Source organism: Trichechus manatus, unplaced genomic scaffold (genome assembly GCF_000243295.1).
Source record: "Trichechus manatus latirostris isolate Lorelei unplaced genomic scaffold, TriManLat1.0 scaffold00028, whole genome shotgun sequence".
Lineage (NCBI taxonomy): Eukaryota > Metazoa > Chordata > Mammalia > Sirenia > Trichechidae > Trichechus > Trichechus manatus.
In genome coordinates, this window is record NW_004443964.1 from 4,884,156 (window position 1) to 4,901,434 (window position 17,279).

The following is a 17,279-nucleotide window of genomic DNA, read 5'->3' on the forward strand; positions in this document are numbered from 1 at the left end:
GGGGCAAGATCTTTCTGTCTCAGAGACAGGAGTGAAGACAAGATGAAGCTGGCCTGAGGAGCCAGGAGGGAACCTGTGTGTGTCCCATGTCCCACAAGCTGGCAGTGGGGTGCGGTGGGGATTCTAGAGAAGAGACGAAGAGGCTGCCCTGGTTCTGGTCCCTGTCGGCAGCATCCACTAGGAAGTGAGCAGTCTGACTCTTCTCGACCCTGGTTTTCCAATCACCCTAACTGGGAGACGAGCACCTCCCGTTGGAGACAACAGATGGGAAAGTACTTGGAAAATAAAAGCAACATTCGCCATTTACAGTCTCATTACGCCGAGCCCTGCAGGACTGCACTGCCGAACGTTAACTCAGCTCCTTTCAGATTCGTAATAATGATCAATGCCGCCGGGACTATTAAAATGCCATCATAAGTGTTTACGTTATGCTCTTGGGTGAGCGGAGCTTTGGAAACGGAAGAAACGAAACTAGAAAACAAACTTCTCAAAACCAGCCTAGCCTGCAGGGTTGCCTTCTCTCCCCAGTAGCAGGATTGGGATAGGATGACATCCTATATGTGTGAAATGTGTCCTGGTCTGGGGTCACTGTCCCAGGCATTCTCTTATCTGACACTCGGAGGTAGGTGGACTTGGTGTATTTACACCTTTGAAATGAGTCCCTTTGGGGGAGCAGGGAGGAGGGTGAGAGTATGCGCGTGCGCGTGTGCGCTCTGCGTGTGTGTGTGTGTGTGTGTGTGTGTGTGTGCGCGCGTGTGCGTGTGTTTGTGTGTGTGTGTAGGCAGAGGCAAGAAACAAACCCAAAACTGAGGACCCCGAGACACTGAGTCCAGAAGGATTAACAATACACTCCCCCTCCCCCCCAGATTTTAATATTTTAAGAGCTTCTGAAAGGCCAGCCAGGTCGGCTCCCCCAGCCCCACCCCCTTCCCCATTAGGCCATTCTCTGAGCAGTGTCAGCTCAGGGGGTTCGTTAACCCATTGCAGTCCAGTCGATTCCGACTCATAACGACTCCAGAGGACAGAGTAGAACTGCCCCATAGGGTTTTTGTAATCTTTACAGAGCAGATCGCCAGGTCTTTTTCCCACAGAGCCACTGGGTAGGTTCGAACGGCCGACCTTTTGGTTAGCAACCGAATGCTTAACCACTGTGCCACCAGGGCTTGTTTTAGGGGTTCGTGAGAGCCACGTTAATGAGCCAAACACACAGCTTCAGTCCTTTCATGAGATGGGTCTGCCCTGGTGCTCAGGGGGTCCCCCTGCCCAGCACCCACTCCCCTCACTAAGAACTAGCTCTCTTCATGATCACCATGTCACCGCTGCTGGGTGGACGTTTTGTAACAACAACACACTGTTACCAAGTAAAAGACTGACATTTATCAAATGCTTTGCTGTTCACAGAGCGGCGCTCTATACACCTGCTACCCCAACAACCCTTCAAGGGACACGTTACTTCTATTGCTTCCATTTTATAGTTTGTAGTAGGTTGGATTCTTGTTTCCAAGTCTTCCCTCCCTCCCTCCCTCCATGGTATAGAATTGCACGTTTATTTTTCACATTTATATTATTTATGCATTTACTGACATATATGTATACAGACATATATTTATTTATACACGTTGTGGTTATTGTGTGCCGTGATTCCAGCTCATAGCGACCCTATGAGAGGGACAGAGTAGAACTGCCCCAGAGGGTGTCCTAGGCTGTAATCTTTACAGGAACAGATTGCCATGTCTTTCTCCTGTGGAGCCTTTGGTGGGTTCAAACGGCTGACCTTTTAGTTACAGCCAAACACTTACCCATTGCGCCACCAGGGCTCCTATTTATATATACGTTATATATTTGTATTTTTGCCAAGTGGCTTTGCAGCGCCTCCCACTAGAGTGGGTGCAGAGCATGTCTGCGCCTCACTAACGCTGGCTGTGACCGGGACTTACCTTGGCCATCGGGGTGTTTGTGAGTGGGATGTGGGCAGGCACTTTGAATGTGCTGACGTGATTGGGTTCTTGTGCTTCTGCCATTTGCCATGAGTAGGACAGGCCCTCGGTAGCTGCTGATCCCGGCAGCAGAGACCTGAACCGGGACTTGCATCTTAGAGCAGAGCCCCTGCTGACCCACAGACCCATGAATAAGAAAAAATAATCAGTGTTTGTTGTTGCAAGCCACTGAGGTTTGGGGGATTGTTTGTTACACAGTGATATTGTACCAAGGAGCCCTGGTTAGAGTGTTTGACTGCTAACCTGAATGTCAGTGGTTTGAAACCACCAGTGGCTCCGCAGGAGAAAGTTTGACGGTTTTGGAAACCCTATGGGGTCTCTATGAGTTGGAATTGACTCAGTGGCAGTGGGCGGAGCTCTGTGGTGCAGTGGTTGAGAGCTTGGCTGCTAACCAAAAGGTCAGCAGTTCAAATCCACCAGCCTCTCCTTAGAAACCCTATGGGGCAATTCTACTCTGTCCTATAGGGTTGGTATGGGTCAGAATTGACTCGAGAGCAATGTTTTTTGTTTTTTTGTTAAATTTTTAAATATTGTACCAATAGCTGACTAATTCACAGATCATCCAGTCGCTCAACAAATATTAAGCGGTTGCCGTGGGTTAGGGCACCGCTAGGTTCTGGAGATGCAAAGACAGGGCAGTGTCCCTAGCCTCAAGGCACCTACAATATAATAAGTCAAAACCCAAACCAGCTGTTGCTGAGTGGATTCTGACTCATGTGACCCCATGTGGTCAGAGTAGAGCCGTGCTCCATAGGGTTTTCAATGGCTGATTTTTTTTGGAAACAGATGGCCAGGACTTTCTTCCGAGGTGCCTCTGGGTGGACTCAAACGTCCAACTTTTCAGTTAGCATCCAAGTGCATTAACTATTTGCACTACGCAGGGACTTGTACAACATAGTTCCCGTTGCCGTCCAGTCAGTTCTGACTTACAGTGACCCTATAGGACGGAGTAGAACTGTCCCGTAGGGTTTCTAAGGCTGTAATCTTCACAGAAGCAGACGGCCACATGTTTCTCCCTCAGAGCAGCTAGTGGGTTCAAACTGCGGGCAAGTGCTTTAACCACTGCACCACCAGGGCTCCTTCTACAACATAGTTATTGTTATTCTTGTTAGATGCCGTTGAGTCGGTTCCAGAAGTGATATTTAAGCTGTGAGAGACAAGAGAAAGTCTGCTCCCTGCAGCCTGGGGGTTCCACGGGAGTTTGGGGTGGAGAGGATGGGAAGGGGAATCTGAGTAGACAGGATGCCCCACCTCACCCAGAACAAGGCTCCTCCTTTTTAACCAGTGCTATATACCGTATTTTACACAAATAACGCTCACTTTCTACGTTTGTTTGCAAATTGCTCCCTCCCCTCGCGAGATATTTTTGTATATGCACTATGCTAATTTCTTTTTCTTACAATAACATGTAAAAAAAATTGGCATAGCCACTGCTTAGGAAAATACCTGCTGGGGGAGAGGGGGTGGTTGGCAACCAAACAGAAGGTGCGCGTTATTGCATAAAATTACGGAACTTGAGTCCTGAGTAAGGTGGTGTTTCTCCAAAGGGTTCTTCTGCCAAAACAAAGTTTGCAAAGCATTGTGGGAGGAAGGTGAGGTCACAAGTGGGGAAACTGAGGTCACAGAGTCTCCATAAGGAAGACCTGGAACCCCTGGCCCGAAGCCTCGGGCTTGTCCCACCATGTCCCATGGGTGAGCCGTGATGCTTTTCTCCCCTTAGTCTCTTATGTTCAAATGTCAGGTCTGGAAGACGCCACAAAGATCACCTAGCTGTACCACCTCTTCATGTCACTGCTGGAGGAAGAGAGGCCAGAAGACTTCGGGAACTGCTCAGGTCCCGTGGTGACCTCAGTAGCCGCCCCCCATCCCTGGTCACGTGCCGCCTCCCTCTGCTTTGCTGATATGAAGTCCAAGCTTTGACGGGAGTCACGCCCTGGGCCTCACATACTGGTGGTAACTGGGAATCGTCAACTTCTCTTTGCCAGTGGTGTCTGCCTGTGCTGTCAGAGTAATGAAAATAAAAACCTCCAAGGTAGTCAACTCTTGAGGTGAGACAGGTAATCCCCGACTTGCGACACATTGGAGTTACGACCAGCGGCACGTACATCTTATTGTGAGTAATATGTACACACACGATGTTACAGCATGTAATTTGCTGATGTTATCATTCTCATGGCAACCCCCAAAGACAAATAAAGATTGGATTTATAAAGATCCTGAAAATAAAAGACAATAATAATGAAAACCAAAAAAAAAAGTGAGGTATTCGACGGACATCAGAACCAACTTGCGATGGAGTCCTTGGAACGGAACCCTGCCGTAAATCGGGGACTACCAGTACATGGAAATGACCAACACTACCTGTCAGTCATGCCAAATGCGGTTGTTGGCACTGCTGTTCTCTCCTCATGAAACAGGCAGCATCCCACAACACAGTGACACCTCTAAGCTCTAAGGAACGGCTTGCTCAGGCCCCAAACTCTCTGCTGAACATCCGTGAGGTTGCTTTTCATGGCCCGTTGTTACCGGCAAGTCTCGATCCCTCCTGCCTGGGTGCCCTGCTCTGTGAGACAGGGTCATCGAAGGAGCTTCAGCTCACCGTGGGGTTAAGTGGAGTCCTCGGAAAGCCGCCAGGTCTCGTGAGAGTTTAGGACATTAGTTAGTTTTATTAACCTCACCGATAGTTTAAGTTCAATCGCTTTTTTCTCAGAATTTTCTAGAACCTTCCTGCTCAGTGTCCTTCGGGCCAATGAAGCACACCAAGGTCCCTCTGACTCTGTATCTTTCTTAAAGTGAAGCCTGTGAGAGCCAGAACTCGACGGGACGGCCTTGTTCTTCCGGGTCTCACAAGTTCTCCGCCTTGAACAGGGCACAGTCTTACCACTTCTCTATCGCTTCTTTTAGTGGAAAATATTTGAGTTTTTCTTCTCTGACAGATTTGCACCGTATGTAGTCTCTGGCTTTTGCAGGTTTACTGAAGAAGGCCCTTCGGGGCATTACTGGCGTTTGCTCACAGCGAGAGCCATGGGGGCAAACCCTTTGCAGCCCATGGTGGGCCTTTGCCTTCCTCCCTTCCTTCCGCTTGGTTGCCCTGGCAGTGATGAGAATGTGAGTCCTTGGCCGGTGCCAGGGTGAGAGTCTGGGAGGGGGGCGGCCGGGCGATGGACTGATCTAGGGAGCAGGGGTTCCTGCCTGGGCTTGCAGGGTATATATTGCTGACTTTCAGGGTATAGGGAGCTCCACAGGAAGGAGGCCTGGGACACAAATTTGTGGATACCTTCTTTCTCCCCATCCCCAACTCTCCAGCATAGAAAGAAGCCTTTGAGAGCTGAGCCCTGGAATTTGGGGGCTCTGTGATTCTGACTCCCAGGGTCTCCCCCAATATTCCCCACCCCAGGAAGTGAGGAGGAAGAGGAGGGAGAGTTTCAAAAGGTGGTTTCTCGTTGCCACAAGAGGGATTCGTTCATTCTCTCCTTCCTTCTCTCCTTCTAAGCATTCATTCATTCATTCAACCCAAAGGACCTTGTCCTGCTTCCTACTACTGGGAAAGCAGCTACACTGCCTGCCCAGCAGCGGGGCTGAGTTAGCGTTTGGGAGGAGAAGGCGTATTTTACATCAGGGCCCAGGTAGAGCCAGGCCTACCTGAGACACAGGTGCTCAATGCTGGAATCAATGTCAAAACCCAGGCCAGCCCTGGAGAACTGGCTTCCTTGGTGCCAGAGCCAGTGGCAGGCATCTCGGCATGCTCTGTCCCCAGGCACCCAGCGGTCACGGGGACATCAACCTGCCCAGAGATTGTTGTGGTTAGTTGCCATGGAGTCTGCCCTGACTCGTGGAGACCTCGTGTGTAACAACGAAACGTTGCCTGGTCCCACGCCATCTGCCAGCACTGCTTTGGACAACGTTCTGTTGTGATCCGTAAGGTTTTCACTGGCCAACTTTGGAGGTAGATCACTGGGCCTTTCTTCACCATGGAAGGCACTAGGAGAGCAGGTGACCCCCACTCCTCGCCTCGCACGTGACACTGTCATATGAGTGACTTCCCAAGCAGGGGCTGCTGCCTTTGGCGGATTTGCTCACTTGCAGGAAGTGGCTGGCATGGCGGACAGGGTTGTCCCCACATTGGTGGCTCCCAGGTGCTACCACGCTCAAAACTCAATCAGCAGCATGTCACCTTCTTTGCCTTCCCATGTGACATGCAATCTTTTTGTGCTAACTTGGGCCTGGGGTCTCTCCTCCTTCCTCCAGCCCCACCTGAGTTGGAGGAGGGTGCTGGACACGGGGTCAAAGGGCAGAAACTCTCAGAACAGCCTCCAGAAGGCTAATGTGGGGGCCAGCACACGCCACGGACCAGTGACAGTCCCTCGTCGGATACGGTTTTATCTCCTCTCTCAACAGCCCCGTGTGGCTGGTACTCACGTCTGCCTTTCTCAGACGAGCCTGGCCTTAACATCCTGGTACCGCTGTAACGAAAAGCGCCACACGCGGGTGGCTTGAAAGAAGAAACATTTAGTGTCTCACAGTTCTGGGGGCTGAAAGTCAAATCAGTGTCTCCGCCGTGCGGCTCCCGTATGTGGCCCGCCTCCTGGTTTCCGTGGCTGTCACAATTCTGGGGCACGCCTTCGCTGCTTATAGATGCATCTGCCTGCAACGTGTGTGTCTGTGTCCATTCTGCTCTGTTTCTACGACACCACTCAGAGAGATTAGGGTTAGGACCCCCCTACTCTGATATGACCTCATTAACACAGCAACAGAAAACCCTGATTTCCAAGCAGGTACGGGGTTAGGAGTTGTCCAAGGTCACAGGGACAGAGTGGGGTGGGGGTGCCTGCCGCAGTTCCGGGGCTGTCTGAGGCCGGAGCCATGGGCTCCCTCGCTTGTGGGATCGTGCCCACTGCGGCTGCGGCCTGGCTCTGCCGGCCCCGCTCTGCCAGCCCCCTGCAGCAGAAGGGCTCTGGCTCAGTGCTGGCTGGTCTCCATGGCAACAGCTGAGCGCCTGCATGGAGGCCAGCAGAGCCTCCAGGCCCGAAGGCTGCCTTGGAGAGCTCATGAGCTTGGCCGTGATGGCGGGGGCCGCGGCCGCCGTGTGAGGGTGTACAGCCTTGGTGGGTGGAGGGGTGGGCAAGTGATTGGGGGTGAGCTGGGAACACGCTCCCAGCCCCGGCAGTCAGAGCCCTGGTTCCAGCCAAGGGCTCTGGCTCTCTGGGCTGGGGAGCTTGTTCTGTCACTCACGTTTCATGGATGTCCACCAGGTTGGGCGGGACCCAGTCTTGCTCTCGAGGGGTTCAAGTCCAGGGAGGGAGGCTGACAGATAATCAGGCAATTCCAATCCAGCGTGAGCCCCCAGGAGAGGCACCCAGCCCAGACTCAGGGGCAGGAGAGGTCCAGGGGGGAGCAGTGTCCAGAAGGATGAAGGGTCAGCGGTGGAGAATGTGGAACACAGGGTCCAGGCAGAGGGAAGAGTGTGAGGGAAGGCCTGGCGCTCAGCAAGGGAGGAAGATCTGGAGGGAAAGGAGATTGACCTGGGTTCCGGGAGGGCAAGGGGTGTATCTGGTCCCCACAAGCCTCTGAATCAGGTACCTTCACCTCCTTCCTTCCTGGTGGCGGTGGAGTCGATTCTGACTCACAGTGGCCCCGGCCCTGTGTGGTGTGTGTTTGGAAGCAGACCACCAGGCTTTTGGGTGGACTTGACCTCCAGCCTTTCGGTTAGCAGCCAAGCACATTGATCGTTTGCACCACCCAGGGACCCCAGAGCTGCGGACATACAAACGTGCACACAGATGCAGCTCTACCCCTTAGCTTGCTTGCTCACTGGGCACTCCCCATCTCCATAGAAGGTGAAGTTACCTGGGGCAGCAGATGAAAGAGCAATGCCCCTCGGCCAGGAAGCCTGGAGGTAACAGACTGCACCTTCTCCTCCTCCTTCTCACCCCCAGATCCCTGGCTGAACAGCTCAAAACCCAAACCCATTGCCGTCGAGTCAGTTCCGACTCATAGTGACCCTATAGGACAGAGTAGAACGACCCCATAGGGTTTCCAAAGAGCGGCTTGTGGGTTCGAACTGCCAATCTTTTGGTAAGCAGCCAAATGCTTAGCCACTGTGCCACCAGCTCAAGGTTAGAGACAAATTGATTTGCCTCCTCCCTCCTTACAGCTGGGGAAACTGAGGCTCACAGAGCCGCAGCTGGATGGAGAAGGTGGGACTCCAGCTCTGATTCCGGCTCCTCCACACGGGATTCCTGGGCTCCTTCTGGGGCCCACAGAAGAGTGGGAGGTTCTCCAGGGCACGGCCAGCTCGCCTGTTGCAGGAGACACCCCCCGCCCCCCGCCACGAGAATTTCTTCACCTTGAGGCTGGTAGTCCCCGGAGTGGGCTCTCGGGCTGTGCAGACATCCCTTGGAGGGCCCCTGGAGGGGAGCAGGGCCCACTGCCTGGGCCTTCTTGGCAGGAGGACACTCCTCCCTTCCTAGCCCAGCTCCTGTCAGGACAGTCAAGGTCATTTCCAGCTCAGGGTGCAGACCCAGACCAGAGCCAGGGCTGGGGACTCTGGAGGCCTGGTCCGGCCTCTGAGGGCTCAGGTCCCACCCCAGCTGTCACAGCTGCAAACATCAGGCACGCAGGGACCGCTGGTCAGAGGAGCGTCTAGGCTTGCCAATGCTTCTGCAGGTGGCCATTTCTCACGACCACGTAGTCTAAAAGCAGCATTCCTCCCGGCCGTTCCAAGACGCTGGGCAGAAACCTGCCCACGCTGGGGGTCTCCGGAGGCCTCCACCTTCATCTGCTCGAGGCCTGGAAGGTTCTTTGGCTAAACACTAGAAAAACAGCTCACATCACCTGCCTGAAGGAATTCTCAGGATGCCCCTGTGTTCCTGGGCGAGGAGAGACAATGAGCAGGTCCTACCCTCGGCTCCCCCACACGTCGGGGTGAGGATGAGGACCAGGAGAGAGGGTGGGGAGAAAGGGGCTGGCCAGTGAAGGTACGGGGGAGAACAGACGTTAGGAGGGGGCGCAGTGACCACGTCCTGTGAGGATGTGTCCTGGTGGCCTTGCATCTTGAGGCTATGGTCTGTGGGGTCTGTTGGGCAGGCAGCAGCTATTCATTGTGCACCTACCATGCGCCAGGTGCTGAGATGGGACTGGGAGACAGCGGTGAACTAAGGAGGGGATGTTCCTCCCTCCTGGGGCTTTCTGGGTTGTGAGTAGTGCTAACGCTCACTCCTCCTCCCCCTCCCTCTGTGCCCAGCCCCCCCCACATGCACACTTGCACACATGTCGACTTGTACATGCACATCTGTACATCTGCACACACACCTGCACACATACACACCTGCACACCTGTACACACACACCTGCTTGCATGCACACCTGCACAGACATACGCCTGCACACTCACACCTGCATACAATCGCACACACCTGCACACCGACGCTCGGGCACACCGGCACACGCATACCTGCAATCTGCACACACTCACACCTGCACACACACAAATGTGCCCACACACACCTGCATTGGTGGTGGGTTTGTGCAGCAGGTGGGGGTGCACACTTAAAGGGACACAGTCCAGCTGCCAGGGGGACCCCAGTCTCCTGCTGTCCCCTGAGACTCCCCGCTTGCCCTTTCACTGAGAGGGCCTGGCCTTGACACTGTCGCGTCCGTCTGTCCTCCCCTCAGTGTGGAAGTTTTGTGAGGCCCTCGGCAGGCTGGGCCGCAGCCGAGTGGAAGTCCCGAGGGACACAGGCTGAGGAGGAGCCCTCACTCTCACTCAGGGCCCCCCAACGGGAGGTGAGGGAGTGTGGGTGTGGCTGTCAATCAGGGGCTGGGGTGAGGGGGAGCAGTGTGGGAAGCTGTTCCTCCCTGTCTCTTTTCAGTCTCCAGGACAAAACTAGGTCACCCCGCTCCAGGAGAGGGAAAGCCTCTGTCCCCTCAGGCTGGGTCACCCAACAAATGGGGCTCCTGGGCACTCACTCCCTGTGTCTCGGTCTCTTCCTTCTCGGGGCCCGGCCTTCTGGCCTTTTAAACAGGTTTCAGGGCAAATCACCTTCAGGGCAAGCTCGGCCTCCTTCCTGCAGGGTTTGCCCCGGCCCTGGGTGTCCACGGAATGCAAATAACGCCCCCTAGAGTTGTGCATCGTGGAGGTGACCTCAGAGACAGCAACCCAGCCCCTTCCCGCAGCTGAGAACCACACTCTTCAGCCCCGTCACTGGTCAGGGGCCTGCAGTTGGGAACAGAGGCATCCCTTGGGGGTCAGTCTGGCCAGAGTCTGGTGGTGCTATCCGAAGGGCCTGGGCAAGAGCCTGTTCTTAGCCTGTGTCCTGACAGGGGCCTGGTCTGGGGCTGGGGACACCTGAGGTACCATGCTGACATGGATGGGGGCTCCTTTGGGGCTCTGCTGAGTAATAACACCAAACCTAGGACGCAGCTTTTCACCACATTTGCCCTTAAGTACTTGCTGCACACCTACTGCGTGCAGGTGCCTCATGTACTGTATTCTGGGGGCCTCACCTACTGTGTGCCAGGCACTGTTCTGAGCGCTTTCCGCGTGGTGACTAGGGCAACGGTTCAGAAAGGTGATGTGATTCCTGCCCCCATTTACAGGCGGGAATTCAGGGACACGGTCCTGGTCCCACAGGCAGGCTGGCTCAGAGCCCACGCTGTAACCACGGGGACACGCAGCCTTGCTCTGGGACTCAGAGCAGTGCGCCCTCTGCTGTTTCCCTAGCAACCTCTAGAAACCCCCTCACCCTGGGCACTTGGACTCAGACCCCCAAAGAAACACGGTCTGTTTTGTGTGGTGGGCAACCTGGGGATGATCTCCCCAGGAAGAGGCGAGTTCTGGGCCCAGGAAGAGAGTGGCCTGGGTGGGGCGCCTTCTTAGACGAGGGCTCCTGAGTTTTCTAGTGCAGACAAGGGAAGGGTGGCAGGAAGGTCGGTCTAGGCTGGCCCAGGCTTTCGCGGAAACTAACGCCCAGCTGGAGCCCGGGGACGCACATAGCAGGCTCCTGACTGGCTATCCAAGAGGGCGGTGGGGCTCACGGCAGGCGCCCAGGTGGGAGGGGTAGCAGCGGTGGCCTGAGTCCAGGGGCTGAGCTGCCTGCTGGGACCCGGCTCCCACATCAAGCTCTCACCCTTGGGTATTGTTGTTTGTTGTCTTGGGCTGTCGAGTTGACTCAGACTCGTAGCCACCCCTTGTGTTACAGAGTAGAACTGCTCCATTGGGCTTTCGTGACTGTAATCTTTATGGAAGCAGATCGCCAGGCCTTTCTTCCGTGGTGCTGCCGGGTAGGTTGGAACCGCCAACCTTTCGTTTATCAGTGAGTGCAAACTGTTTGCACCCTTGGGAAGGAAATGCCTTGTGGAGACTCTGGTTTTCCTGGTCTCTGGCTTGGCTCCAACAGATGCCAGCAGAGATTGGCCGCCAGCTCTGGTGTCCTATGGTCCTGAACTCTGTCGTCCCCATGGGGCCGGAAGCACCTGCTTAGACCCATCGGCCTCTGCCGATTAGGGGAGATGGAAGGAAGTCTCATCTGTCCCTGGGGCAGCGGGGCTCTGGGCTCGGAGGAGGGGGAGCCTCCAGCAGGTTAACAAATTGCTGCACATCAGACACGTTTTTTCTGGGTCTCATTTTCCCTCCTTTTCATGTGAACTTTCCCGCTATTAAAGGGCGTTTTTAAAAAGGAAGAAGAAAAGAGAGAGCCATGGAGGAAGGATGAAAGGGAGAACGGAGCACCTGGGGCTCCTTTTCAAAAGCCTGCGTGATGATCTGCATAGCAAGTCACTGAGGGGCTCCAGAGGGGCACAGTGTCATTTCCAACCTGCCTGTCAGAGTCCGAGGCGGGAGGAAGAGGTGATGGGAGGCAGTGGGATGGGGAGCGCAGCTCTGGGACTGCCCCTCTGCCTGCCCCCTAGCCCCCGGCCCTGCACCCAGCTCTCCTAGACATGCAATCAGTTCTCTTTGAATGAATGAAAGGAAAAAAGAAATGAATGAAGGGTGACTCGACAGTTCTGGGGGGGGGGATCTTCTTTACCTCCTTCAACAAGGGATTCTGAGGCAGAGAAAGGAGGGATGGGAGGGATGTGAGAGAACCTTGGGGACAGGAAGAAGCTGAAAGGGTGCAGGTGGACAAAAGGTCCAAAGATGTGAAAGAGACCTGCCACCAAAGCTGGAGCTTTGGGGGCTTCACTAGTCCTCAAGTTCATGGAGCTCCATATTGGTTTTATTTCAGTTCTTCTAATGTGTATGGTCTTTGGGCTTCCAGCTTACTGGACACACTATTCCTTCCATGGACATGGCCCTTGGCCACCTGCACCAAGTGTCCAGTCTGGACAGGTGCCCCCTCATTCCTTGTACTTTCCTACTGAAGTGTGGACCCACAGCCCACCCGCAGCATTGCCAGTGCCTCTTTGCTGATGTTCCTGCCCAAACTCTGGGGGCAGGGCCGATGGTGTTGGCCTGGGCATCCTTGTGTGCTTACGGGACTCCTACGGGAAGGAGGACTGGGGGTTCCTTCAGCCCCTCCCCCTATTCTCCTGTTTTGCAACAACTTTGTTGAGATATAATTCATGTACCCTACAGTTCCCCCACAGAAGTGTACAATTCAATGGCTTTCGGTACATTTGCAAGGTTGAGCAAACACCACCACTGTCTAATTCTGGAATGTGGTTATTACCCCAAAAGGAAATCCAGCCCCCATGAGCCAGCACGCCCTCTTTCCCCCTCTTCCCAGCCCCTGGAAACCACAGACCTTCCAAACAAGGTCCTGTTCACAGGTCCCAGGGATTAGGACTTCATCATAACTTTTTGGGGAACACAATTCAATCCATAACGATGCCAAGGAGATCTGACCAAGTTGCTGCCTCCAAGATTGACCCAAGAAGAAACAACTGTATTCTAAAGGGGAATAGCAGTTCAGAATGGACTTTTAAGCTCCATTAAACATAACTAAATACTGAAGAAGTTATCATTTAATCTGTATGATAGAATATTACTGTTATGGATTGAATTGTGTCCCCCAGAAACGTGTGTCAACTTGGCTAGGCCATGATCCCCAGTATTGTGTGGTTGTCCACCCTTTTGTGATCTGATGTGATTTTCCTGTGTGTTTTAAATCCTCACCTATGACGTTAAGGAGGCAGGGTTAGAGGCAGTTATGTTAATGAGGCAGGACTCAACCTATAGGATTAGGTTGTATCTTGAGTCAATCTCTTTTCAGATATAAAAGAGAGAATTGAGCAGAGAGAAGAGGGACTTCATACTACCAAGAAAGAAACACCGCGAGTGGAGTGTGTCCTTTGAACCCGGGGTCCCTGCGCTGAGAAGCTCCTAGACAAGGGGAAGATTGATGACAAGGACCTTCCCCCAGTGCTGACACAGAAAGAAAGCCTTCCCTGGATCTGGCGCCCTGAATTAGGACTTCTAACCTCCTAGACTGTGAGAGAATGAACTTCTGTTGATTAAAGCCGTCCCCTTGTGGTATTTCTGTTATAGCAGCCCTAGGTGACCAAGACAGCTACCTAACAATAAAAAGGAACGAGCTATTGATACAGGCGACAACATGAAGGAACCTAAACACATTATGCTGAGTGAAAGATGGGCCATTCCAACCCACCCAGAGGTGTCTCGGAAGTAAGGCCTGTGAATCTGCTTCCAAAAGATCACAGCCTTGAAAACCCTATGGAGCGTAGTTCTACTGTGCACCCTGGGGTCACCATGAGTCAGAATTGACTGGCTGGCAACTAACAACAACAAATGAATAGAAGCCCAACACAAAAGATTCCCTACTGCACGATCCCGTTTCTAGGAAGGGCGGAACGGTAGGGACAGACAGCAGAGCAGTGGTCGCCAGGGGCCAGGGTGGGGAGAGAGGACTGAACGCCAAGGGGCAAGAGGGAACTTCTCGGAGGGACGGAAATGTCCTAGGTCTCCGCTGTGGTGGTGGTTGCACTACGACGTACGCTTGACAAAATCCCTCAAATTGTGCCCTTAAAATTTGTGACTATTATTATGTGTTAATTATATCCCAATAAAGTGGATATTTTTTAAAAAGCTGCCATTTATTGCAGTCGGACTGTGTTCCAGGCACCAGCTGGGATCGTCTACGCAGAGGATTTTGATCACTCACAAGGACGCCGCATCGTTTTCGAGATAAGCAGGCAGGCTTGTTTCATTTCTCCTCGGCTTGGAGACACAAGGTGGGCTGGAGGAGAGCTGTTTGGGGGAGGATCGTGAAGGGCTGGGTGCCATGGAAACCACTGCAACCCCCCCCCAAAAGCTGGGCCCCTCCCACATTAGAGAGGCGTGACTTTTATTTATTTTTCCTCTTTCTGCATCTCACCCCCTCTCTGCCGGCTCTCCCATACTGTCCGGCCCAGCCCACGGCGCTGCCTGCAGGCCATTGGGATAAAGGTGCTAATGATTTTTTTTTTCCCCCACTTTCTCATGATTTCAGGCTCATTTCCTGGTGCTTTATTTCTCCTCCTTTGAGAAGGCAGCACTGATTTTAGGCTACAGATGCTGGAGGCAGAAACTGGCGTGATGATAAAACAGAGGCACAAGCTCCTTCGGCAGGTGCCCCCAAAATGGGTTTCAGTTCCAGTCACAGACGTGGTCCCCAGCTGCGCCTGCAAATCCGAGAAGCCCCCACAGGGGCTGGAGGCCAGGCAGGTCTTCAGCACAATCTACCATCTGAGCTGGATCGGGAAGTATCCCGAGGTTGGTAATGAGATTGAAAGCACTGTGGGCAATTTTGACCTCCCTAAGCCTGCTTTTCCGTCAACTCTGTGTCATGTGAATGGAAGTGGGCCGTGAGCTCCTGGACGGACCCCCATCCTTCTGCCTCCTTGTAATAGCAATAGTGAGAAGAACCCCTTACATTGGCCACTGGCCTGAGAGTTTAAAAATCCTTCATTTTATTTCTTTTCAGCCACAGCCCCGAGTGTCACTAGCGAAGTGACACCAGCTCCACTTTAGAGGGGAGGAAATTGAGACCCGGACTCTAAATGGCAGGGCTGAGACTGGAACCCCAGTCCCCTGCCCCTTGTCCAGAGTCCCTACTAAGGCTGCTTGGTCACAGAGGGTCAGTATCTCTGACTGGTCCGGTTGCTGAGGCTGGAGGTGGGCTTTACTTGGTGAGCCCATGGCCTGAGACCTGGCGAAAAAGGAGCCCTTGCAAGGAGTGAAGGACAGTACAACCAGGTGCTGTGGAGTCGATTCCGATTCCTGGCAACCCCAAGTGTGTCAGACTAGGACTGTGCTCCATAGGGTTTTTAATGTCTGATATTTTGGAAGTAGATCTCCAGGCTTTTCTTCCAAGGCACCTCTGGGTGGACTCCAACCTCCAACCTTTGTGTTAGTAGTTGAGCGTGTTGTTTTCACCACCCAGGGCCTCCTGAAGGACACGAAGCAGCCCCCATCTCTCTCTCCCTTCCTAATTCCTCAGTGAAGTGCTTCTGATCACTCTCTACTCCTTGCACAAGGAGCCCTGGTGGCGCAATGATTAAGCACTTGGCTGTCAACTGAAAGGTTGGTGGTTTGAACCCGCCTAGTAGCTCTGAGGGAGAAAGATCTGATGATCTGCTCCCATGAAGATTGCTGTTGTCGTTGTTAGATGCCATCGAGTCGGTTCTGACTCGTGGCGACCCCGTGTACAACAGAATGAAACACTGCCCGGTCCTGCGCTGTCCTCACAATCGTTGTTATGCTTGAGCCCATTGTTGCAGCCACTGTGTCAATCCATTTCATTGGGGGTCTTCCTCTTTCTTGTTGACCCTCTACTTTCCTAAGCATGATGTCCTTCTCCAGGGACTCGTCCCTCCTGATAACATGTCCAAAGTATGTGAGATGGAGTCTCGCCATCTTTGCTTCTAAGGAGCATTCTGGCTGTACTTCTCCCAGACAAATTTGTTTGTTCTGGCAATCCACGGTATATTCAATATTCTTTGCCATGAAGATTACAGCCTAGAAAACCCTATGAGACAGTTCTACTCTGTCACATGGAGTTGCTATGAGTTGACAATCGACTTGACCGTATACAACCACAACTTCCTGTACATGCACGCACACACACACATGCACAGACAGACACACACCTGTTCATACGTTATCCCTGTATATTACGTGTCCATCCCGACCAAGCCCTTACACCTGTTGTGGCAAAGTCTGCGATGACATCCTCAGTAAAGTACCAAATCCAATGGACCAACTTGTAGTTGTTGGATGCCGTCTAGTTGGGTTTGAACCACCAACGTTTCAGTTTACAGCTGAGTGCTTAAATGTTGCACCACCAGGGCTCCTTGGACCATCGCAGGCCTCGTCTACCTTGACTTCTCCGGGTGCGTGACTTGGCTGACCTGCCCATTCTTGCAGCCCCTCCTCGTCGTCCTCCCCGGCACCCCTTCCTGGTTCTCCCTGCCTCTCGATTCCTGTGCAGACTTCTCTGATGATCTCTCTCCTTCAGGCTCCCTCGTCTCGGTCCATCTTTGGCTCTTTTCTCTCTCAATTCCACACTCTTTCCCCGTGGTCCCATCCAACTGCACGATGCCAGTGCCTCGTTAGTGCCAAAGACCTCTCTTGTGGGTTGAATTGTGTCCTCCTCTAAAAAGACATGTTGAAGTCCTTACCCCTGGCACCTGTGAATGTGACCTTGTTTGGAAATAGGATCTTCGACAACGTTAGCAATTAAGTTAAATGAGGTCGAATGGGAGTAGAGTGGGCCCGAAATCAATCTGAGTGGTGTCCTTAAAGAGGAGAAGAGACTCAGCCAGAGGGAACAGGGCCACATGAGGGTGGAGTTATGCTACAGCTGTAAGTCTGGGGCCGCCTGGGGCCACCAGAAGCTGGTAGAGCCTTTGGAGAGGGCGTGGCCCTGGTGACACTCTGAGTTTGGACTTCTGGTTTCCAGAACTGTGAGACAATACATGCCTGGTGTTTTAAGCCACCCAGCTTGTGGTACTTTGTTACGGCAGCTGCAGGACACTGATGCTTCCTCTAAGCCTGCCCCTCCAGCCCTGCTGGGAGCCACCCATGTATCCAGCTCTCTCCTAGGCATTTCTGCTTCACTTCTCCAGAGGGTATTTCCCAGCCAGAGAGGAGCTAGGCATCCTTCCCTCAACCTCGTTTCTCCTCGCACAGTCACCGACTCCATGAACACCACTGCCTCGTCCACCTGGACTGCCAGCCTACACTGGCCCCCGACCAGCCCCCGCACCACACCTGCCCCCTCACCAGCCCCCACACTATCCCCCACACCAGCCCACACACCAGCCCACACACCACACCATCCC

The 17,279-nt window shown here is 53.4% G+C and overlaps 1 protein-coding gene across 1 annotated transcript in view; it reads right to left on the bottom strand.

Annotated features, from left to right (window-relative positions):
- The window catches only part of LOC101349944 (septin-9), a 598,619-nt gene that overhangs the window by 192,239 nt on the left and 389,101 nt on the right, over positions 1 to 17,279 (bottom strand). The gene's annotated exons all lie outside the window — the stretch shown is intronic.